The sequence below is a fragment of the Salmo trutta genome, chromosome 31, assembly GCF_901001165.1.
Source record: "Salmo trutta chromosome 31, fSalTru1.1, whole genome shotgun sequence".
NCBI classification, from domain to species: Eukaryota; Metazoa; Chordata; class Actinopteri; order Salmoniformes; family Salmonidae; genus Salmo; species Salmo trutta.
In genome coordinates, this window is record NC_042987.1 from 27,432,139 (window position 1) to 27,456,186 (window position 24,048).

At 42.2% G+C, this 24,048-nt stretch overlaps 8 non-coding genes across 8 annotated transcripts; all 8 read right to left on the reverse strand.

Annotated features, from left to right (window-relative positions):
- Positions 1–1,806: 1,806 nt before the first annotated feature.
- trnam-cau (transfer RNA methionine (anticodon CAU)) lies at positions 1,807–1,879 on the reverse strand. Its single transcript has one exon. It is a non-coding gene; the product is annotated as a tRNA-Met (tRNA).
- A 295-nt stretch (positions 1,880–2,174) lies between these two features.
- trnag-ucc (transfer RNA glycine (anticodon UCC)) lies at positions 2,175–2,246 on the reverse strand. The gene has a single exon. It is a non-coding gene; the product is annotated as a tRNA-Gly (tRNA).
- A 6,347-nt stretch (positions 2,247–8,593) lies between these two features.
- trnag-ucc (transfer RNA glycine (anticodon UCC)) lies at positions 8,594–8,665 on the reverse strand. Its single transcript has one exon. It is a non-coding gene; the product is annotated as a tRNA-Gly (tRNA).
- Positions 8,666–12,457: 3,792 nt separating this feature from the next.
- On the reverse strand, positions 12,458–12,529 carry trnag-ucc (transfer RNA glycine (anticodon UCC)). Its single transcript has one exon. It is a non-coding gene; the product is annotated as a tRNA-Gly (tRNA).
- A 2,357-nt stretch (positions 12,530–14,886) lies between these two features.
- Positions 14,887–14,958, reverse strand: trnag-ucc (transfer RNA glycine (anticodon UCC)). Its single transcript has one exon. It is a non-coding gene; the product is annotated as a tRNA-Gly (tRNA).
- Positions 14,959–17,273: 2,315 nt separating this feature from the next.
- trnag-ucc (transfer RNA glycine (anticodon UCC)) lies at positions 17,274–17,345 on the reverse strand. Its single transcript has one exon. It is a non-coding gene; the product is annotated as a tRNA-Gly (tRNA).
- Positions 17,346–19,661: 2,316 nt separating this feature from the next.
- On the reverse strand, positions 19,662–19,733 carry trnag-ucc (transfer RNA glycine (anticodon UCC)). Its single transcript has one exon. It is a non-coding gene; the product is annotated as a tRNA-Gly (tRNA).
- A 2,315-nt stretch (positions 19,734–22,048) lies between these two features.
- trnag-ucc (transfer RNA glycine (anticodon UCC)) lies at positions 22,049–22,120 on the reverse strand. The gene has a single exon. It is a non-coding gene; the product is annotated as a tRNA-Gly (tRNA).
- Positions 22,121–24,048: the final 1,928 nt, after the last annotated feature.

Here is a 24,048-nt window from a genome sequence, read left to right on the forward strand (position 1 = left end):
GGTTATTAAAAACAATAACACTACAGACAAACAATGAGCAGTGAGCACATGCAGAGCAACATAGAACAAGCAACACGTAGCACGCAGACAGAGCAATATCACAAAAAGCAACAAAACAAAATACATAAAAGCAACAGTTTTTCCACACCTCACAAGCTACAGACAACATGGAAAGTGGCAATACACAGCTAGGGATTCTTTTCACGTCTGATTGGCCTTTAGCCATGTCTTTAGCCATATTTTTTGTGAAGATGTGATAGGTGGTGCAGTTATGTGTGTCTGATGTCAGTGTGTTCCAGACATGGGAAGCTCTCACAGAGAAAGCAGATTGACTAAAGGTGCTTTTCCTTAAGGGAACTATACAGTCACCTCTCATGGCAAACCTTGTGGATCTGCAGTCATGGGTTTGGGTTTTCTGTTTAACAAAAGTACTAGGTGTAGGGGGAGCCAGGCCATTTAGGATATTGAATACAAGACATGCGTCGGTGTATAGCACAAGATTTTCCCAACTCAGGAGCTCATGCTTTCTCAAATCAAATCAAAATAAAATGCTATTGGTCACATACACATGTTTAGCAGATGTTATTGCGGGTGTAGCGAAATGCTTGTGTTCCTAGCTCCAACAGTGCAGTAATATGTAACAATTCACAACAATACACACAATACACACAAATCTAAAAGTAAAAGAATGGAATTAAGAACTATATAAATATTAGGATGAGCAATGCCGGAGTGGCATAGACTAAAATACAGTAGAATAGAATGCAGTATATACATATGAGATGAGTAAAGCAAGAATATGTAAACATTATTAAAGTGACTAGTGTTCCATTATTAAAGTGGCCAGTGATTTCAAGTCTGTATATAGGGCAGCAGCCTCTCAGGTGCAGGTTTACATAACCGGGTGGAAGCCGCCTAGTGATGGCTATTTAACAGTCTGATGGCCTTGAGATAGAAGCTGTGTTTCAGTCTCTCGGTCCCAGCTTTGATGCACCTGTACTGACCTCGCCTTCTGGATGACAGTGGGGTGTATGTGGAGGCATCACCGGCTGGAGCGCCCTTATGTATATATTTTACAAATTGTCAAATAAATTAAACCAATCAATCAACAGGCAATGGCTCGGGTTGGTTGTTGTCCTTGATGTTTATTTTTGGCCTTCATGTGACCGTACATGTTCATGTTCATGTTGCCGTACCAGGCGGTGATACAGGCGGACAGGAGGCTCTCAGTTGTGCATCTGTAAAAGTTTGTGAGGATTTTAGGTGACAAGCCAAATTTCTTCAGCCTCCTGTTGTGCCTTCTTCACCACACTGTTTGTGTGAGTGGACCATTTCAGATCATCAATCATGTATACGCCAAGGAACTTGAAACAGTTAAATGTTAACTACAAAGTCTAGGCCTATATGATATCATCATTATTTTAACCCATCCAGTGGGTATTTGTTTTGCAAACTCTACCATCACATGTGCGCCACAAAAACACAGCTAAACAACAGCGTCTTGCTAGGTGTGCACTTGAATTAAAGGGCAACTACAACCAAAGTTCTCCGATTTTTTCCAGACCTCAAAAAAGTGTGCTTTTCACAGAGAAAACCTGAAAAACCTGTGAAAAACTGAAACCTGGACTGGACAAGACTTGGCTCTCCAGTACCACTTGCTGTGCGGTAGCAGAGAGAATTGTCTATGACTTGGCTGAATGGAGTCTAAATGGAGTCTTTGATAATTTTGGGGCATTCCAAAACGTAACATGTGTGAAATATAAGAAAACCTGCAAAATACTAAAATCAAGATGGTGCGAAAAACTCTGCCCCCTGTGAGGATCGAACTCACGACCTTCAGATTATGAGACTGACGCGCTACCTACTGCGCTAAGGAGGCACATGACATACCAGGAAGGAGAGTTTTGTTATGAAGCATATATGAAATATTCTTATCTTCACAGAATAGGTGAGGGTTGGTGGTAAAGATGTATTTGTCCCAGGCTAAAATAAAGTATTTTTAATGAAAGAAAAAAGTGCTGCAGCCTGACTCATCGAGAGAACGCATGGCGGAGCAGTTTAAAGTCACCCCTCCCCGCTCTTTGTCAGAGGAATGCACCACATGCCCTGTGAATGAAATACAATTGAGGACTAGAGAAAGAAAAAACAGAAACCACCCCCCAAAACAAAACAACTGCGTTGGCCGGGAATCGAACCCGGGTCAACTGCTTGGAAGGCAGCTATGCTCACCACTATACCACCAACGCCTGTCTGAATCCTTTCTTTGAGTGGTCTGTTTTTGAAAGTGAAAGTGAAAGGAATTAATGAAATTTTATTTTAAAGGCCCAGTGCAGTCCAACGTCAAATCAAATCCAATTGTATTTATCACATGCGCCGAATACAACAATTATGTTTTAAGAAAAATACGTGTTAAGAAAATATTTATTAAAATAAACTGAAGTAAAAATAAATGTATCAAAAATAAAAATAAAAGAGCAGAAAATAAAAAATGATTAATGAGCAACAATAAAATAACGAGGCTATATACAGGGGCTACTGGTACAGAGTCAATGTGCGGGGGCACAGGCTAGTCGAGGTAATTGAGGTAATATGTACATGTAGGTAAAGTGACTATGCATAGATAATAAACAGAGAGTAGCAGGAGTGTAAAATGGGGGTGAGGGGGTCAATGCAAATAGTCCGGGTACCCATTTGATTAGCCGTTCAGGAGTCTTAAGGCTTGGGGGTAGAAGCTGTTAAGAAGCCTTTTGGAATCTAGAAAAAGGAACGCACACCTATAAAGGCGAGGTGCTGGCTAGCGGAGCAGAACACTAGAAAATAAAGGAAAGCCGCACACTCTAAGAGCTCAGATGCAAAGATTTAATAACCAACGTTTCGACAGCGAAGCTGTCTTCATCAGGGTATCATCACAAACACTGAGAGATGAGTCATTTATATAGTGTCAGGAGACACACAGGTGTTTGTAATCATGGCCAAGTATGGCCTAATATCATTGGTTAACTGAAATATTAAAAAAATGGTATACAAGGAACATACAAAAAGACAAACAAATGGATAACATATGATCATAGCATTTGTAGTCTAAAAAGTATCTAACAAACAATTACAATGGCAAAATCACAATAATCACAAGAATGTCTTCAGATCAAAGTCTATGTTGAGACCGAAGGGAGCAAGTGTCTTTAAATTAAAGATCCAGGCAGCCTCTCGTTTTAACAATAAATTATCAAGGTCACACCCTCTCCTCGGGAGGGTGACATGTTCGATGCCAATATAACGCAGAGACGAAATCGAATGGCCTGCCTCCAAAAAGTGGGCCGCAACTGGGTAAGTCAGGTTTTTGCACCTAATGGTGCTACGGTGCTCTGAGATACGTACTTTTAATTCACGCTTTGTTTTACCCACATAATTTTTAGGGGCATGGCATTTCTGCAGAAATCTCAGAGACCAATTGGTACACTCTGATTTACCACCCCAAGATATTCCTGAACAACGCCTATTTGCGCCCATACTGGATGGAAATTACAAGTGTAATGGCTGTGCTCAATGCAATGGCACTTACAAATGTAGATCCTTCAAACACCCCCAAACAGGGAAATCTATCCCAATTAAAGGTGTTATTACGTGTTCCACTAAGGCAGTTATTTACCTTATAACTTGTCCCTGTGGTAAAAATTATGTGGGTAAAACAAAGCGTGAATTAAAAGTACGTATCTCAGAGCACCGTAGCACCATTAGGTGCAAAAACCTGACTTACCCAGTTGCGGCCCACTTTTTGGAGGCAGGCCATTCGATTTTGTCTCTGCGTTATATTGGCATCGAACATGTCACCCTCCCGAGGAGAGGGGGTGACCTTGATAATTTATTGTTAAAACGAGAGGCTGCCTGGATCTTTAATTTAAAGACACTTGCTCCCTTCGGTCTCAACATAGACTTTGATCTGAAGACATTCTTGTGATTATTGTGATTTTGCCATTGTAATTGTTTGTTAGATACTTTTTAGACTACAAATGCTATGATCATATGTTATCCATTTGTTTGTCTTTTTGTATGTTCCTTGTATACCATTTTTTTAATATTTCAGTTAACCAATGATATTAGGCCATACTTGGCCATGATTACAAACACCTGTGTGTCTCTTGACACTATATAAATGACTCATCTCTCAGTGTTTGTGATGATACGCTGATGAAGACAGCTTCGCTGTCGAAACGTTGGTTATTAAATCTTTGCATCTGAGCTCTTAGAGTGTGCGGCTTTCCTTTATTTTCAAGAAGCCTTTTGGACCCAGACTTGTCGCTCCGGTACTGATTGCCGTGCTGTAGCAGAGAGAACAGTCTATGACTAAGGTGGCTGGAGTCTTTGACAATTTTTAGAGCCTTCCTCTGACACCGCCTGGTATAGAGGTCCTAGATGGCACGAAGCTTGTCAAGATGCTCTCGATGATGCAGCTGTATAACTTTTTGAGGATCTGAAGATCCATGCCAAATCTTTTCAGTTTCCTGAGGGGGAATTAGGCGTTGTCGTGCCCTCTTCACAATTGTCTTGGTGTATTTGGCCCATGATTTGTTGGTGATGCAGACACCAAGTAACTTGACGCTCTCAACATGTTCCACTACAGCTCCGTCGATGAGAATGGGGGTGTGCTCGGCCCTCCTTTTCCTGTAGTCCACAATCATCTTCTTTGTCCTGATCACGTTGAGGAAGAGGTTGTTATCCTGGCACCACACTGCCAGGTCTCTGACCTCTTCCCAATAGGGTGTCTCATCGTTGTCAGTGTTCAGACCTACCACTGTTATGTCGTCGGCAAACTTAATGCAGGGATGCAAACTGGTGAGGGCCCAAAAAGGTGATCCTTTTTTTGGGGGAAAAGGGTTTAATGTGAACCTAACTCACAGCTAAAAAAAATTAAGAAAGCAATCCAATGTTATTTGTTGCCTAGACTTTACTGCAAATGACACTCAAGTCTGAGAAAAAACAATACACTAATATTGCAGTTAGCCATGACAGCCTTTATAATAGAACGCTTGTGACCACACACATCTTAAAGTAGAAATAGAATGAAACAAACAGACATTCTATTGTTTCTCTATTATAGTGGCCACTATAGTAGACATTGATTAAGTGCACAAGGCTACATGTGGGCAAAAATAACATTCACAGAGTAAAAAATGTAATAATCCCCACTCACACAAAAGTGTTACTGTCAAGTTCAACACAACAAAAGCAATATCTTTGGGCTACACTGCATGTTATTATATTGGACACTTTCTGCCTGTGGACATCTGTTCTACAATGTGCCAGCAGATCATGATATCCTTTGTTGGCATAATTGATCTCTTTCAGGCAGAGAGTATACCTGGCATACCCCTTTTTATCCACTGTATTGAAAGCAGGAAAGTGTGTGGAGTTTCTTTCACCTCTCCAGCTAAAGCCAGGCCCAGCTCCAGCTACACTTGTTCCCTGAATCCACTTCTTTAACAAGCAATGCCTCATTTTCACCTAATTCTCTCATTCTGAAAATTAACCACATACTGTAGAGGGAAAACATTAGTTCACAGATAGTAGTTACTTCATTAGCTACTTAACATTTCACACAGATATCACACAAAATTCACATCGGAAAGGTGACTAGTTTGCATCCCTGTTAATGATGGTGTTGGAGTCGTGCTTGGCCATGCAGTCATGGGTGAACAGGGAGTACAGGAGGGGACTGAGCACGCCTCCCTGAGGGGCCCCGTGTTGAGGATCAGTGTGGCAGATGTGCTGTTACCTACCCTTACCAACTGGGGGCGGCTCATCAGGAAGTCCAGGATCTAGTTGCAGAGGGAGATGTTTAGTCCCAGGGTCCTTAGCTTAGCGATGAGCTTTGAAGGAACTATGGTGTTGAACGTTGAACTGTAGTCAGTGATTTGCATTCTCACACCTTTTGTCCAGGTGGGAAAGGGCAGTGAGGAGTGCAATAGACATTGCGTCATCTGTGGATCTGTTGGGGCGTTATGCAAATTGGAATGGGTCTAGGGTTTCTGGGATAAAGGTAATTATCCTGTGTTTATATAGATTTCCACACTATAAGGATGGTAATTGTCAACATGATGATAATGCCATTTTAGTGTAAGAGCCGTTTGAAAATATCGCCTGAAATTTGAGACTGTTTTGGTGGGAGGGAGTTTTGGCCTGCCTGGTTGGTGCGGATTACGTCGGTAGACCAGTCGTGGTGGAAACGGCGGGGCTCCGTGTCAGCAGTAAAAAGGGTCCAGGCCATATCTATTTATCGACTTACCTCCCTAATTTTACCTCATTTGCGCACACTGTATATAGATTTTTTTCTATTGTGTTATTGACTGTACATTTGTTTATTCCATGTGTAACTGTGTTGTTGTTTGTGTCGCACTGCTTTGTTTTATTTACACCAGGTCGCAGTTGTAAATGAGAACTTGTTCTCAACTGGTCTACCTGGTTAAATAAAGGTGAAATAAAAATAAATAAATACGATTGCTAATAGACCAATAAGAAAGCGTTCCAATCCGCTCTGCCAATAACAGCTAGTTTAAAGTTTTCGTCTTCCCCCTCAGACCACTCCCAGACTGTCCTAGCAAAATTATTGCTTAAGAAATGTCTCTGCTAAAAAGTTACTTTTCTAGCGCTGATAACTACTTTATTGAGGAAAAGTGTAGCGTTACTTACTGTGCCTGTGATATGTGGTTGTCCCACCTAGCTATCTTAAGAATAATGCAGTAACTGTTGTCGCTTAATTTGTGTTTATGTATCAAAACAAGCAATTATAGTGTAGAGAATACCATCTAAACCGCTGTGAAGTATATTTTCCATAACCAAAAATACTGCATTTTCAGCTGTTTGAAGCTGGTGTACAAACCCAACTGTAAAAGACGCAAAAACGAAACTTAAGGGGAGCATATAAATAGCGCTTCTTAGACTTCCTTTTAAAAAAATGGTATTTTATCCTTTACTAAACTTGGCAAGTCAGTTAAGAACACATTCTTATTTACCATGACGGGCTATCCCTAACCAGGACGATGCTGGGCAAATTTTGCGCCACCCTATGATACTCCCAATCACGGCTGGTTGTGATACAGCCTGGAATCATTAGCAGATAAATAATCACCAGGCGGTAAATGAGTTAATAGACCAATAACAAAGAGTTCCGCTACTTTTCAGGTTTCCCCCTTTCCACTCAAACCACTGCTAGACATTCATAGCAAGATTTTAGCTTGACAAATTGCTCTTTACTAAGAAACCATTTTGGTTTCTTTTGATCATTTTAATGGAAAACACAAATTACTCAAGAGGGTGCCAGACACCAAGATAAATTAAACAGAAGAAAAACACCTCCTCCCGCTGCTGCTGGCAGTCGCACCATTACGCTCCCTAAATTGCCGTTAATAGGCTACACTAGGGGTCGGTTTCCATTTAGAGTGCCAACTTATCTTACCATTTCTACCGATCTGCGTGCCAGTTATGGTTTTCATATGCATATTTTCGTAGAACAGTTGAATTTATTTCATATGTAAAGTCTTTGTATCTCAAAATCATTTTCAAGTGATGAATAAAAATGATATCTAAACCGAAATGAAAATGACCCAGATCTAAAAGTAACTTCTATTGCCATTGCCAACTATGTAAAAATGGCCTACATGAAGCCAACAAATAAAATCATTACAGTCTGAAGGTGAAAAAAATATCCTGATAAAAAATAAATCCCTTTGGCTACACATGGCCTTTCTGCAACGAGCTTGAAGCAATGTATCAACTATCAACAGTTTGGTCCAGCCAGATGCTTGAGCTAACAAACTTGCAACATTGTATAAAATATTTTGGACGCTCAGTTTCCCCTGCCAGTGACCTCTGGGCAGACACAGATGTAGGCTCTATACCAGGCTATTTGCGCAAGCACAAGAAGTAATCAGGTAGACCTGTTTTATAACGTTTCCACTGGATCAGAGCATGACATTTTTTTATTTTATTTGCTGAGTGCTTATCCAAAGGGAGAGAGCTGGAAATATTTTTCAAATAGGCTACATTGAGCAACTATTGACATTCTCAATGGATGTAATAACAGACTTTGTTTCCTTGCTGTATGAGGTGAAGAAAATTGTACTTTGAGAAGCTCCACAGCTCATAAGTGGTGGTGATTAAAGATAATCAGAAATACTGTCAGATCCCCAAATGGGCACATTTATAAGCCTACATTTGCTCGCAGGCCAGGTAGCCTAGGCCTACTTCGTTGGGTAATCAGGTGCGCGTCCTTAAACATTATTGACAGGAGCACTCCAAACAAAACACAATGAATAAATGGACAACTCGGAAATGGAATGAAATAAAACAGAACTTGTTTCCATCCCCGCGACTTCAGCAATGGATCAGTCCACTGAGATATGCGTCAATCAAGTCGTGCCATAAATCCTTTTTTTGTGGAAATTGCTCGACTAAAACATTCTCAGTTGACCAACAGCCTATGGACCAGTTGACTAAATGGTGTCAGCCCTATTTGATACTGAGATTTAAAAAAAAACAGCTGCACTGGACTTTTAGCAGATTCATTTCAAAGGGTGATTCAAACAAAACAACCAGTTGCGTTGGCCGGGAATCGAACCCGGGTCAACTGCTTGGAAGGCAGCTATGCTCACCACTATACCACCAACGCTTACAAAATAACTCTCTGGAGCAGTCTTTTTTTGAAAGTAAAAGTAATAGAAAACCTACATTTTACATTAGCAGAATAGTAACGGGATTCCCTAAAAAACACATCACTACATTAGCAGAATAGTAACGGGATTCCCGAAAAAACACATCACTGACATGACCAGGCGGTAAATGAGTTAATAGACCAATAACAAAGAGTTACAAACAGCTCTGCCAATAACAGCTAGTTTTCAGGTTTCCCCCTTTCCACTCAGACAATGCCAGACATTCCTAGCAAAATTCTTGCTTGACAAATTGCTCTTTACTAACAAGTAATTTTTGCTCATTTTTGCTCATTTTAATTGAAAACAATCACAGTAAGGTATTTCATTGTTACCCAGAAATGATTATATATAAGGGCAGTCCACGACAAAAAAAATGTTTCGTCGACCAAAAGCCGTCTGTTCTTTCGACCAATCGACTGGTCCAAATTTTAAAAAGTGTATTTTTCCATATATAGACACACCCTATGTGTTTGAATAAAATCAACTATATGTAGGCTACTGAGCTTGTCTGATGCTTTAAGCACACTGTGATTAAATAACAAAGACACAAATTAGTCAAGAGGGTGTCAGAAACCAAGATAACCTAACCAGAAAAAAAAACCTGTTCCCCAATCTCCTCCTCCCGCTGCTGATGCTCTAGTGGCAGAGCTAGCACCATTAAGCTCCTGGTATTAGGCTACACCAGGGGGTCGGGTTCCATTTAGAGTGACAATTAACCTTGAATTCATTTTTTACCCCCAAATTTCATGATATCCAATTGGAAGTTACAGTCTTGTCTCATCTGGGCAACAGACTCAGGAGAGGTGAAGGTTGAGAGCCACGCGTCCTCCGAAACACAACCCAGCCAAGCTGCACTGCTCACTTAACCTGGAAACCAGCCGCACCAATGTGTCGGAGGAAACCCCGTACACCTGGTGACCGTGTCGGCGCGCATTGCACCTGGCCCTCCACAGGAATTGCTAGTGCGCGATGGGACAAAAACATCCCTGCCGGCCAAATCCTCCACTAAACCAGACACCACTGGGCCAATTGTGCACCGCCCCACGGGTCTCCTGGTAGCAGCCGGCAGCAGCAGAGGACACAGACTTGAACCGGGATCTCTAGCGGCAGGTCTAGCTCTGCGTTACAATTCCTTAGAACAATGCGCCACTCAGGAGGACCGCCAACTTATCTTACCATTTTGACCGATCTGCGTGCCAGTTATGGTTTTCATATGCATATTTTCGTAGAACAGTTGAATTTATTTCATATGTAAAGTCTTTGTATCTCAAAATCATGTTCAAGTGATGAATAAAAATGATATCTAAACCGAAATGAAAATGACCCACATCTAAAAGTAACTTCTATTGCCATTGCCAACTATGTAAAAATTTCCTACATAAAACCAACAAATAAAATCATTACAGTCTGAAAGTGAAAAAAATATCCTGATTAAAAATAAATCCCTTTGGCTACACATGGCCTTTCTGCAATGAACTTGAAGCAATGTATCAACTATCAACAGTTTGGTCCAGCCAGATGCTTGAGCTAACAAACTTGCAACATTGTATAAAATATTTTGGACCCTCAGTTTCCCCTGCCGGTGACCTCTGGGCAGACACAGCTGTAGGCTCTATACCAGGCTATTTGCGCAAGCACAAGAAGTAATCAGGTAGACCTGTTTTATAACGTTTCCACTGGATCAGAGCATGACATTTTTTTATTTTATTTGCTGAGTGCTTATCCAAAGGGAGAGAGCTGGAAATATTTTTCAAATAGGCTACATTGAGCAACTATTGACATTCTCAATGGATGTAATAACAGACTTTGTTTCCTTGCTGTATGAGGTGAAGAAAATTGTACTTTGAGAAGCTCCACAGCTCATAAGTGGTGGTGATTAAAGATAATCAGAAATACTGTTAGATCCCCAAATGGGCACATTTCTAAGCCTACATTTGCTCGCAGGCCGTCCTTGGCCAGCTCTCCTGCTATCTCTCTCAGAATGACCTTCTTGATCCTAATCAGTCAGGTTTCAAGACTGGGCATTCAACTGAGACTGCTCTTCTCTGTGTCACGGAGGCTCTCTGTGTCACGGAGGCTCTCCGCACTGCTAAAGCTAACTCTCTCTCCTCTGCTCTCATCCTTCTAGACCTATCTGCTGCCTTTGATACCGTGAACCATCAGATCCTCCTCTCCACCCTCTCCGAGCTGGGCATCTCCGGCGCGGCCCACGCTTGGATTGCGTCCTACCTGACAGGTCGCTCCTACCAGGTGGCGTGGCGAGAATCTGTCTCCGCACCACGTGCTCTCACCACTGGTGTCCCCCAGGGCTCTGTTCTAGGCCCTCTCCTATTCTCACTATACACCAAGTCACTTGGCTCGGTCATATCCTCACATGGTCTCTCCTATCATTGCTACGCAGACGACACACAATTAATCTTCTCCTTTCCCCCTTCTGATAACCAGGTGGCGAATCGCATCTCTGCATGTCTGGCAGACATATCAGTGTGGATGACGGCTCACCACCTCAAGCTGAACCTCGGCAAGACGGAGCTGCTCCTCCTCCCAGGGAAGGACTGCCCGTTCCATGATCTCGCCATCACGGTTGACAACTCCCTTGTGTCCTCCTCCCAGAGTGCTAAGAACCTTGGCGTGACCCTGGACAACACCCTGTCGTTCTCCACTAACATCAAGGCGGTGACCCGATCCTTTAGGTTCATGCTCTACAACATTCGCAGAGTACGACCCTGCCTCACACAGGAAGCGGCGCAGGTCCTAGTCCAGGCACTTGTCATCTCCCGTCTGGATTACTGCAACTCGCTGTTGGCTGGGCTCCCTGCCTGTGCCATTAAACCCCTACAACTCATCCAGAACGCCGCAGCCCGTCTGGTGTTCAACCTTCCCAAGTTCTCTCACGTCACCCCGCTCCTCCGCTCTCTCCACTGGCTTCCAGTTGAAGCTCGCATCCGCTACAAGTCCATGGTGCTTGCCTACGGAGCTGTGAGGGAACGGCACCTCCGTACCTTCAGGCTCTGATCAGGCCCTACACCCAAACAAGGGCACTGCGTTCATCCACCTCTGGCCTGCTCGCCTCCCTACCTCTGAGGAAGCACAGCTCCCGCTCAGCCCAGTCAAAACTGTTCGCTGCTCTGGCACCCCAATGGTGGAAAAAGCTCCCTCACGACGCCAGGACAGCGGAGTCAATCACCACCTTCCGGAGACACCTGAAACCCCACCTCTTTAAGGAATACCTGGGATAGGATAAAGTAATCCTTCTCCCCCCCCCCAAAAGATTTAGATGCACTATTGTAAAGTGGTTGTTCCACTGGATATCTTAAGGTGAATGCACCAATTTGTAAGTCGCTCTGGATAAGAGGGTCTGCTAAATGACTTAAATGTAAATGTAGCCTAGGCCTACTTCTATGGGTAATCAGGTGCGCGTCCTTAAACATTATTGACAGGAGCACTCCAAACAAAACACAATGAATAAATGGACAACTCGGAAATGGAATGAAATAAAACAGAACTTGTTTCCATCCCCGCGACTTCAGCAATGGATCAGTCCACTGAGATATGCGTCAATCAAGTCGTGCCATAAATCCTTTTATGGGGGAAACTGCTCGACTAAAACATTCTCAGTTGACCAACAGCCTATGGACCAGTTGACTAAATGGTGTCAGCCCTATATGAAACTGAGATTTAAAAAAAAACAGTTGCACTGGACTTTTAGCAGATTCATTTCAAATGGTGATTCAAACAAAACACCCAGTTGCGTTGGCCGGGAATCGAACCCGGGTCAACTGCTTGGAAGGCAGCTATGCTCACCACTATACCACCAACGCTTATCGAATAACTCTCTGGAGCAGTCTTTGTTTGAAAGTGAAAGTAAAAGAAAACCTACATTTTACATTAGCAGAATAGTAACGGGATTCCCTAAAAAACACATCACTACATTAGCAGAATAGTAACGGGATTCCCTAAAAAACACATCACTGACATCACCAGGCGGTAAATGAGTTAATAGACCAATAACAAAGAGTTACAAACAGCTCTGCCAATAACAGCTAGTTTTCAGGTTTCCCAATTCCACTCAGACAATGCCAGACATTACTAGAAAAATTCTTGCTTGACAGATTGCTCTTTACTAACAAGTAATTTTTGCTCATTTTTGATCATTTTAATTGAAAACAATCACAGTAAGGTATTTCATTGTTACCCAGAAATGATTAGATATAAGGGCAGTCCACGACAAAAAAAATGTTTCGTCGACCAAAAGCCGTCTGTTCTTTCGACCAATCGATTGGTCCAAATTTTAAAAAGTGTATTTTTCAATATATAGACACACCCTATGTGTTTGAATAAAACCAACTATATGTAGGCTACTGAGCTTGTCTGATGCTTTAAGCACACTGTGATTAAATAACAAAGACACAAATTAGTCAAGAGGGTGTCAGAAACCAAGATAACCTAACCAGAAAAAAAAACCTGTTCCCGAATCTCCTCCTCCCGCTGCTGATGCTCTAGTGGCAGAGCTAGCACCATTACGCTCCCGGTATTAGGCTACACCAGGGGGTCGGTTTCCATTTAGAGTGCCAATTAACCTTGAATTCATTTTTTACCCCCAAATTTCATGATATCCAATTGGAAGTTACAGTCTTGTCTCATCTGGGCAACAGACTCTGGAGAGGTGAAGGTTGAGAGCCACGCGTCCTCCGAAACACAACCCAGCCAAGCTGCACTGCTCACTTAACCTGGAAACCAGCCGCACCAATGTGTCGGAGTAAACACCGTACACCTGGCGACCGTGTCGGCGCGCATTGCACCTGGCCCTCCACAGGAATTGCTAGTGCGCGATGGGACAAAAACATCCATGCCGGCCAAACCCTCCACAAAACCAGACACCACTGGGCCAATTGTGCACCGCCCCACGGGTCTCCCGGTAGTAGCCGGCAGCAGCAGAGGACACAGACTTGAACAGGGATCTCTAGCGGCAGGGCTAGCTCTGCGTTGCAATTCCTTAGAACACTGCACCACTCAGGAGGCCCGCCAACTTATCTTACCATTTCGACCGATCTGCGTGCCAGTTATGGTTTTCATATGCATATTTTCGTAGAACAGTTGAATTTATTTCATATGTAAAGTCTTTGTATCTCAAAATCATTTTCAAGTGATGAATAAAAATGATATCTAAACCGAAATGAAAATGACCCAAATCTAAAAGTAACTTCTATTGCCATTGCCAACTATGTAAAAATGGCCTACATAAAACCAACAAATAAAATCATTACAGTCTGAAGGTGAAAAAAATATCCTGATTAAAAATAAATCCCTTTGGCTACACATGGCCTTTCTGCAACGAACTTGAAGCAATGTATCAACTATCAACAGTTTGGTCCAGCCAGATGCTTGAGCTAACAAACTTGCAACATTGTATAAAATATTTTGGACCCTCAGTTTCCCCTGCCAGTGACCTCTGGGCAGACACAGATGTAGGCTCTATACCAGGCTATTTGCGCAAGCACAAGAAGTAATCAGGTAGACCTGTTTTATAACGTTTCCACTGGATCAGAGCATGACATTTTTTATTTTATTTGCTGAGTGCTTATCCAAAGGGAGAGAGCTGGAAATATTTTTCAAATAGGCTACATTGAGCAACTATTGACATTCTCAATGGATGTAATAACAGACTTTGTTTCCTTGCTGTATGAGGTGAAGAAAATTGTACTTTGAGAAGCTCCACAGCTCATAAGTGGTGGTGATTAAAGATAATCAGAAATACTGTCAGATCCCCAAATGGGCACATTTATAAGCCTACATTTGCTCGCAGGCCAGGTAGCCTAGGCCTACTTCGTTGGGTAATCAGGTGCGCGTCCTTAAACATTATTGACAGGAGCACTCCAAACAAAACACAATGAATAAATGGACAACTCGGAAATGGAATGAAATAAAACAGAACTTGTTTCCATCCCCGCGACTTCAGCAATGGATCAGTCCACTGAGATATGCGTCAATCAAGTCGTGCCATAAATCCTTTTATGGGGGAAACTGCTCGACTAAAACATTCTCAGTTGACCAACAGCCTATGGACCAGTTGACTAAATGGTGTCAGCCCTATATGAAACTGAGATTTAAAAAAAAACAGTTGCACTGGACTTTTAGCAGATTCATTTCAAATGGTGATTCAAACAAAACACCCAGTTGCGTTGGCCGGGAATCGAACCCGGGTCAACTGCTTGGAAGGCAGCTATGCTCACCACTATACCACCAACGCTTAGCAAACAACTCTCTGGAGCAGTCTTTGTTTGAAAGTGAAAGTAAAAGAAAACCTACATTTTACATTAGCAGAATGATAATGGGATTCCCTAAAAAACACATCACTGACATCACCAGGCGGTAAATGAGTTAATAGACCAATAACAAAGAGTTACAAACAGCTCTGCCAATAACAGCTAGTTTTCAGGTTTCCCCCTTTCCACTCAGACAATGCCAGACTTTCCTAGCAAAATTCTTGCTTGACAAATTGCTCTTTACTAACAAGTAATTTTTGCTCATTTTTGATCATTTTAATTGAAAACAATCACAGTAAGGTATTTCATTGTTACCCAGAAATGATTATATATAAGGGCAGTCCACGACAAAAAAAATGTTTCGTCGACCAAAAGCCGTCTGTTCTTTCGACCAATCGATTGGTCCAAATTTTAAAAAGTGTATTTTTCAATATATAGACACACCCTATGTGTTTGAATAAAATCAACTATATGTAGGCTACTGAGCTTGTCTGATGCTTTAAGCACACTGTGATTAAATAACAAAGACACAAATTAGTCAAGAGGGTGTCAGAAACCAAGATAACCTAACCAGAAAAAAAAACCTGTTCCCGAATCTCCTCCTCCCGCTGCTGATGCTCTAGTGGCAGAGCTAGCACCATTACGCTCCCGGTATTAGGCTACACCAGGGGGTCGGTTTCCATTTAGAGTGCCAATTAACCTTGAATTCATTTTTTACCCCCAAATTTCATGATATCCAATTGGAAGTTACAGTCTTGTCTCATCTGGGCAACAGACTCTGGAGAGGTGAAGGTTGAGAGCCACGCGTCCTCCGAAACACAACCCAGCCAAGCTGCACTGCTCACTTAACCTGGAAACCAGCCGCACCAATGTGTCGGAGGAAACACCGTACACCTGGCGACCGTGTCGGCGCGCATTGCACCTGGCCCTCCACAGGAATTGCTAGTGCGCGATGGGACAAAAACATCCCTGCCGGCCAAACCCTCCACAAAACCAGACACCACTGGGCCAATTGTGCACCGCCCCACGGGTCTCCCGGTAGTAGCCGGCAGCAGCAGAGGACACAGACTTGAACAGGGATCTCTAGCGGCAGGGCTAGCTCTGCGTTGCAATTCCTTAGAACACTGCACCACTCAGGAGGCCCGCCAACTTATCTTACCATTTCGACCGATCTGCGTGCCAGTTATGGTTTTCATATGCATATTTTCGTAGAACAGTTGAATTTATTTCATATGTAAAGTCTTTGTATCTCAAAATCATTTTCAAGTGATGAATAAAAATGATATCTAAACCGAAATGAAAATGACCCAAATCTAAAAGTAACTTCTATTGCCATTGCCAACTATGTAAAAATGGCCTACATAAAACCAACAAATAAAATCATTACAGTCTGAAGGTGAAAAAAATATCCTGATTAAAAATAAATCCCTTTGGCTACACATGGCCTTTCTGCAACGAACTTGAAGCAATGTATCAACTATCAACAGTTTGGTCCAGCCAGATGCTTGAGCTAACAAACTTGCAACATTGTATAAAATATTTTGGACCCTCAGTTTCCCCTGCCAGTGACCTCTGGGCAGACACAGATGTAGGCTCTATACCAGGCTATTTGCGCAAGCACAAGAAGTAATCAGGTAGACCTGTTTTATAACGTTTCCACTGGATCAGAGCATGACATTTTTTTATTTTATTTGCTGAGTGCTTATCCAAAGGGAGAGAGCTGGAAATATTTTTCAAATAGGCTACATTGAGCAACTATTGACATTCTCAATGGATGTAATAACAGACTTTGTTTCCTTGCTGTATGAGGTGAAGAAAATTGTACTTTGAGAAGCTCCACAGCTCATAAGTGGTGGTGATTAAAGATAATCAGAAATACTGTCAGATCCCCAAATGGGCACATTTATAAGCCTACATTTGCTCGCAGGCCAGGTAGCCTAGGCCTACTTCGTTGGGTAATCAGGTGCGCGTCCTTAAACATTATTGACAGGAGCACTCCAAACAAAACACAATGAATAAATGGACAACTCGGAAATGGAATGAAATAAAACAGAACTTGTTTCCATCCCCGCGACTTCAGCAATGGATCAGTCCACTGAGATATGCGTCAATCAAGTCGTGCCATAAATCCTTTTATGGGGGAAACTGCTCGACTAAAACATTCTCAGTTGACCAACAGCCTATGGACCAGTTGACTAAATGGTGTCAGCCCTATATGAAACTGAGATTTAAAAAAAAACAGTTGCACTGGACTTTTAGCAGATTCATTTCAAATGGTGATTCAAACAAAACACCCAGTTGCGTTGGCCGGGAATCGAACCCGGGTCAACTGCTTGGAAGGCAGCTATGCTCACCACTATACCACCAACGCTTAGCAAACAACTCTCTGGAGCAGTCTTTGTTTGAAAGTGAAAGTAAAAGAAAACCTACATTTTACATTAGCAGAATGATAATGGGATTCCCTAAAAAACACATCACTGACATCACCAGGCGGTAAATGAGTTAATAGACCAATAACAAAGAGTTACAAACAGCTCTGCCAATAACAGCTAGTTTTCAGGTTTCCCCCTTTCCACTCAGACAATGCCAGACTTTCCTAGCAAAATTCTTGCTTGACAAATTGCTCTTTACTAACAAGTAATTTTTGCTCATTTTTGATCATTTTAATTGAAAACAATCACAGTAAGGTATTTCATTGTTACCCAGAAATGATTATATATAAGGGCAGTCCACGACAAAAAAAATGTTTCGTCGACCAAAAGCCGTCTGTTCTTTCGACCAATCGATTGGTCCAAATTTTAAAAAGTGTATTTTTCAATATATAGACACACCCTATGTGTTTGAATAAAATCAACTATATGTAGGCTACTGAGCTTGTCTGATGCTTTAAGCACACTGTGATTAAATAACAAAGACACAAATTAGTCAAGAGGGTGTCAGAAACCAAGATAACCTAACCAGAAAAAAAAAACCTGTTCCCGAATCTCCTCCTCCCGCTGCTGATGCTCTAGTGGCAGAGCTAGCACCATTACGCTCCCGGTATTAGGCTACACCAGGGGGTCGGTTTCCATTTAGAGTGCCAATTAACCTTGAATTCATTTTTTACCCCCAAATTTCATGATATCCAATTGGAAGTTACAGTCTTGTCTCATCTGGGCAACAGACTCTGGAGAGGTGAAGGTTGAGAGCCACGCGTCCTCCGAAACACAACCCAGCCAAGCTGCACTGCTCACTTAACCTGGAAACCAGCCGCACCAATGTGTCGGAGGAAACACCGTACACCTGGCGACCGTGTCGGCGCGCATTGCACCTGGCCCTCCACAGGAATTGCTAGTGCGCGATGGGACAAAAACATCCCTGCCGGCCAAACCCTCCACAAAACCAGACACCACTGGGCCAATTGTGCACCGCCCCACAGGTCTCCCGGTAGTAGCCGGCAGCAGCAGAGGACACAGACTTGAACAGGGATCTCTAGCGGCAGGGCTAGCTCTGCGTTGCAATTCCTTAGAACACTGCACCACTCAGGAGGCCCGCCAACTTATCTTACCATTTCGACCGATCTGCGTGCCAGTTATGGTTTTCATATGCATATTTTCGTAGAACAGTTGAATTTATTTCATATGTAAAGTCTTTGTATCTCAAAATCATTTTCAAGTGATGAATAAAAATGATATCTAAACCGAAATGAAAATGACCCAAATCTAAAAGTAACTTCTATTGCCATTGCCAACTATGTAAAAATGGCCTACATAAAACCAACAAATAAAATCATTACAGTCTGAAGGTGAAAAAAATATCCTGATTAAAAATAAATCCCTTTGGCTACACATGGCCTTTCTGCAACGAACTTGAAGCAATGTATCAACTATCAACAGTTTGGTCCAGCCAGATGCTTGAGCTAACAAACTTGCAACATTGTATAAAATATTTTGGACCGTCAGTTTCCCCTGCCAGTGACCTCTGGGCAGACACAGATGTAGGCTCTATACCAGGCTATTTGCGCAAGCACAAGAAGTAATCAGGTAGACCTGTTTTATAACGTTTCCACTGGATCAGAGCATGACATTTTTTTATTTTATTTGCTGAGTGCTTATCCAAAGGGAGAGAGCTGGAAATATTTTTCAAATAGGCTACATTGAGCAACTATTGACATTCTCAATGGATGTAATAACAGACTTTGTTTCCTTGCTGTATGAGGTGAAGAAAATTGTACTTTGAGAAGCTCCACAGCTCATAAGTGGTGGTGATTAAAGATAATCAGAAATACTGTCAGATCCCCAAATGGGCACATTTATAAGCCTACATTTGCTCGCAGGCCAGGTAGCCTAGGCCTACTTCGTTGGGTAATCAGGTGCGCGTCCTTAAACATTATTGACAGGAGCACTCCAAACAAAACACAATGAATAAATGGACAACTCGGAAATGGAATGAAATAAAACAGAACTTGTTTCCATCCCCGCGACTTCAGCAATGGATCAGTCCACTGAGATATGCGTCAATCAAGTCGTGCCATAAATCCTTTTATGGGGGAAACTGCTCGACTAAAACATTCTCAGTTGACCAACAGCCTATGGACCAGTTGACTAAATGGTGTCAGCCCTATATGAAACTGAGATTTAAAAAAAAACAGTTGCACTGGACTTTTAGCAGATTCATTTCAAATGGTGATTCAAACAAAACACCCAGTTGCGTTGGCCGGGAATCGAACCCGGGTCAACTGCTTGGAAGGCAGCTATGCTCACCACTATACCACCAACGCTTAGCAAACAACTCTCTGGAGCAGTCTTTGTTTGAAAGTGAAAGTAAAAGAAAACCTACATTTTACATTAGCAGAATGATAATGGGATTCCCTAAAAAACACATCACTGACATCACCAGGCGGTAAATGAGTTAATAGACCAATAACAAAGAGTTACAAACAGCTCTGCCAATAACAGCTAGTTTTCAGGTTTCCCCCTTTCCACTCAGACAATGCCAGACTTTCCTAGCAAAATTCTTGCTTGACAAATTGCTCTTTACTAACAAGTAATTTTTGCTCATTTTTGATCATTTTAATTGAAAACAATCACAGTAAGGTATTTCATTGTTACCCAGAAATGATTATATATAAGGGCAGTCCACGACAAAAAAAATGTTTCGTCGACCAAAAGCCGTCTGTTCTTTCGACCAATCGATTGGTCCAAATTTTAAAAAGTGTATTTTTCAATATATAGACACACCCTATGTGTTTGAATAAAATCAACTATATGTAGGCTACTGAGCTTGTCTGATGCTTTAAGCACACTGTGATTAAATAACAAAGACACAAATTAGTCAAGAGGGTGTCAGAAACCAAGATAACCTAACCAGAAAAAAAAACCTGTTCCCGAATCTCCTCCTCCCGCTGCTGATGCTCTAGTGGCAGAGCTAGCACCATTACGCTCCCGGTATTAGGCTACACCAGGGGGTCGGTTTCCATTTAGAGTGCCAATTAACCTTGAATTCATTTTTTACCCCCAAATTTCATGATATCCAATTGGAAGTTACAGTCTTGTCTCATCTGGGCAACAGACTCTGGAGAGGTGAAGGTTGAGAGCCACGCGTCCTCCGAAACACAACCCAGCCAAGCTGCACTGCTCACTTAACCTGGAAACCAGCCGCACCAATGTGTCGGAGGAAACACCGTACACCTGGCGACCGTGTCGGCGCGCATTGCACCTGGCCCTCCACAGGAATTGCTAGTGCGCGATGGGACAAAAACATCCCTGCCGGCCAAACCCTCCACAAAACCAGACACCACTGGGCCAATTGTGCACCGCCCCACGGGTCTCCCGGTAGTAGCCGGCAGCAGCAGAGGACACAGACTTGAACAGGGATCTCTAGCGGCAGGGCTAGCTCTGCGTTGCAATTCCTTAGAACACTGCACCACTCAGGAGGCCCGCCAACTTATCTTACCATTTCGACCGATCTGCGTGCCAGTTATGGTTTTCATATGCATATTTTCGTAGAACAGTTGAATTTATTTCATATGTAAAGTCTTTGTATCTCAAAATCATTTTCAAGTGATGAATAAAAATGATATCTAAACCGAAATGAAAATGACCCAAATCTAAAAGTAACTTCTATTGCCATTGCCAACTATGTAAAAATGGCCTACATAAAACCAACAAATAAAATCATTACAGTCTGAAGGTGAAAAAAATATCCTGATTAAAAATAAATCCCTTTGGCTACACATGGCCTTTCTGCAACGAACTTGAAGCAATGTATCAACTATCAACAGTTTGGTCCAGCCAGATGCTTGAGCTAACAAACTTGCAACATTGTATAAAATATTTTGGACCCTCAGTTTCCCCTGCCAGTGACCTCTGGGCAGACACAGATGTAGGCTCTATACCAGGCTATTTGCGCAAGCACAAGAAGTAATCAGGTAGACCTGTTTTATAACGTTTCCACTGGATCAGAGCATGACATTTTTTTATTTTATTTGCTGAGTGCTTATCCAAAGGGAGAGAGCTGGAAATATTTTTCAAATAGGCTACATTGAGCAACTATTGACATTCTCAATGGATGTAATAACAGACTTTGTTTCCTTGCTGTATGAGGTGAAGAAAATTGTACTTTGAGAAGCTCCACAGCTCATAAGTGGTGGTGATTAAAGATAATCAGAAATACTGTCAGATCCCCAAATGGGCACATTTATAAGCCTACATTTGCTCGCAGGCCAGGTAGCCTAGGCCTACTTCGTTGGGTAATCAGGTGCGCGTCCTTAAACATTATTGACAGTAGCACTCCAAACAAAACACAATGAATAAATGGACAACTCGGAAATGGAATGAAATAAAACAGAACTTGTTTCCATCCCCGCGACTTCAGCAATGGATCAGTCCACTGAGATATGCGTCAATCAAGTCGTGCCATAAATCCTTTTATGGGGGAAACTGCTCGACTAAAACATTCTCAGTTGACCAACAGCCTATGGACCAGTTGACTAAATGGTGTCAGCCCTATATGAAACTGAGATTTAAAAAAAAACAGCTGCACTGGACTTTTAGCAGATTCATTTCAAATGGTGATTCAAACAAAACACCCAGTTGCGTTGGCCGGGAATCGAACCCGGGTCAACTGCTTGGAAGGCAGCTATGCTCACCACTATACCACCAACGCTTAGCAATTAACTCTCTGGAGCAGTCTTTGTTTGAAAGTGAAAGTAAAAGAAAACCTACATTTTACATTAGCAGAATGATAATGGGATTCCCTAAAAAACACATCACTGACATCACCAGGCGGTAAATGAGTTAATAGACCAATAACAAAGAGTTACAAACAGCTCTGCCAATAACAGCTAGTTTTCAGGTTTCCCCCTTTCCACTCAGACAATGCCAGACTTTCCTAGCAAAATTCTTGCTTGACAAATTGCTCTTTACTAACAAGTAATTTTTGCTCATTTTTGATCATTTTAATTGAAAACAATCACAGTAAGGTATTTCATTGTTACCCAGAAATGATTATATATTAGGGCAGTCCACGACAAAAAAAATGTTTCGTCGACCAAAAGCCGTCTGTTCTTTCGACCAATCGATTGGTCCAAATTTTAAAAAGTGTATTTTTCAATATATAGACACACCCTATGTGTTTGAATAAAATCAACTATATGTAGGCTACTGAGCTTGTCTGATGCTTTAAGCACACTGTGATTAAATAACAAAGACACAAATGAGTCAAGAGGGTGTCAGAAACCAAGATAACCTAACCAGAAAAAAAAACCTGTTCCCGAATCTCCTCCTCCCGCTGCTGATGCTCTAGTGGCAGAGCTAGCACCATTACGCTCCCGGTATTAGGCTACACCAGGGGGTCGGTTTCCATTTAGAGTGCCAATTAACCTTGAATTCATTTTTTACCCCCAAATTTCATGATATCCAATTGGAAGTTACAGTCTTGTCTCATCTGGGCAACAGACTCTGGAGAGGTGAAGGTTGAGAGCCACGCGTCCTCCGAAGCACAACCCAGCCAAGCTGCACTGCTCACTTAACCTGGAAACCAGCCGCACCAATGTGTCGGAGGAAACACCGTACACCTGGCGACCGTGTCGGCGCGCATTGCACCTGGCCCTCCACAGGAATTGCTAGTGCACGATGGGACAAAAACATCCCTGCCGGCCAAACCCTCCACAAAACCAGACACCACTGGGCCAATTGTGCACCGCCCCACGGGTCTCCCGGTAGTAGCCGGCAGCAGCAGAGGACACAGACTTGAACCGGGATCTCTAGCGGCAGGGCTAGCTCAGCGTTGCAATTCCTTAGAACACTGCACCACTCAGGAGGCCCGCCAACTTATCTTACCATTTCGACCGATCTGCGTGCCAGTTATGGTTTTCATATGCATATTTTCGTAGAACAGTTTAATTTATTTCATATGTAAAGTCTTTGTATCTCAAAATCATTTTCAAGTGATGAATAAAAATGATATCTAAACCGAAATGAAAATGACCCAAATCTAAAAGTAACTTCTATTGCCATTGCCAACTATGTAAAAATGGCCTACATAAAACCAACAAATAAAATCATTACAGTCTGAAGGTGAAAAAAATATCCTGATTAAAAATAAATCCCTTTGGCTACACATGGCCTTTCTGCAACGAACTTGAAGCAATGTATCAACTATCAACAGTTTGGTCCAGCCAGATGCTTGAGCTAACAAACTTGCAACATTTTATAAAATATTTTGGACCCTCAGTTTCCCCTGCCAGTGACCTCTGGGCAGACACAGATGTAGGCTCTGTACCAGGCTATTTGCGCAAGCACAAGAAGTAATTCCACTGGAGCAGTCTTTGTTTGAAAGTGAAAGTAAAAGAAAACCTACATTTTACATTAGCCGAATAATAATGAGATTCCCTAAAAAAAACACATCACTGACATCACCAGGCGGTAAATGAGTTAATAGACCAATAACAACTGCCACTATGCCTATGAACAAGCATGTGGCATGGAGGCACCACAGTGGAGGCTGGTGGTAGGAGCTATAGGAGGATGGGCTCATTGTAATGGCTGTAATTGAATAAATTGATTAAAGTCAAACATTTGATTTCTATATAT